This window comes from Limulus polyphemus, unplaced genomic scaffold (assembly GCF_000517525.1).
Source record: "Limulus polyphemus unplaced genomic scaffold, Limulus_polyphemus-2.1.2 Scaffold4997, whole genome shotgun sequence".
Classification (NCBI taxonomy): domain Eukaryota; kingdom Metazoa; phylum Arthropoda; class Merostomata; order Xiphosura; family Limulidae; genus Limulus; species Limulus polyphemus.
This window is the reverse complement of record NW_013670607.1, coordinates 54,337-55,507: the sequence shown is the minus strand read 5'-3', so window position 1 is coordinate 55,507 and position 1,171 is coordinate 54,337. Positions and strand designations below refer to the sequence as shown.

The 1,171-nt window shown below is 34.0% G+C and overlaps 1 protein-coding gene across 1 annotated transcript in view; it reads right to left on the bottom strand.

The window, feature by feature from the left end:
• LOC106471974 (putative ATP-dependent RNA helicase TDRD9) overlaps positions 1–1,171 on the bottom strand; it is a gene marked incomplete at its 3' end in the record, with an annotated part of 79,133 nt that overhangs the window by 25,436 nt on the left and 52,526 nt on the right. The window lies entirely within an intron of this gene.

Here is a 1,171-nt window from a genome sequence, read left to right as displayed (position 1 = left end):
ATATATATATATATATATATATTCAATGTAAATATAAGACAGTGTCATAATAGCATAAATATACAAATAAGCATTTTTAGTATTTCTTATAGTTGTTACATTCCCTCTTCCTCCTCTTCACTGGCCATAGTAAAGCTGATCATGGTTTTGCTGCAGCTGGCCAGATTTCCTCTGAGAGTCACATTTTGCACACTGTACAAGGTCAAAACATATTAATTAAACAAAAATTGATTATATTAGTATACCTTTCCCCTCCATTTCTGATGGAGTTTGGATTGATACACGTCAACAACCCTAAACTCTGGTGGGCCGTTGCTGCTGCATACTTTATCTAAAAAAATATTTTCTAAAAATATACAGCTACAAAATTTCTGCCTCAATTTGTCTAGAATCGCCATCATATTCAACATCTCCTGCTTGCACGATTTTTCCTATTTCTTACAATCAATTTCAAGGATGGCTACTATATCTGCAGTATATATAAAATTTGCAATCATGCATTATTGGCTGTAATTTAACACTAGTCATCAGCCATCACCATGACTGCCAATCTGATGCTCGAAAGTGAGCTTCGTGCTATCTTTTAAACTACAGCTTAAAGATTTCTTTTGTTGTAGACAGCTTAGATGTTTGCATAATGTTTTAAACATTTGTGTAACATGGCCAAAATCAATTATGCAGTGGTAAAAAAACTGTGATCTTGTCTGCAGAGTCATATCTGAAAGGTTTGATGTTTGTTCTTTTGAATTTTGCACAAAGTTACATGAAAGCTATCTGTGTAGCCATTCCTAATTTAGCAGTGAAAGCAGTTAGTCATCATCAGCCAAAGCCAACTCTTGGGCTACTCTTTTACCAATGAATAGTGGGATTGACTGTTACCCAGGACCTCTGGTTAACAAAAACTAGGATAGCTTATATACTCTTGTATCGCTCAGTGGTAGAGCTCTGTCTTTAATAGTCAAAAGTTCTTTTCCTGGATTCTCTTTTCACTTAAAATTTAAAGTTAAGTATATTTATCAGCCAACTTTGCAGTTTACAAATAGTAGCGACATTTATAAACTGACAAGTCAACTCATAATCTACAAATGGTAGCGACATTTATAAACTGACAAGTCGACTCATAATTTACAAATAGTAGCGGCATTTATAAACTGACAAGTCGACTCATAAT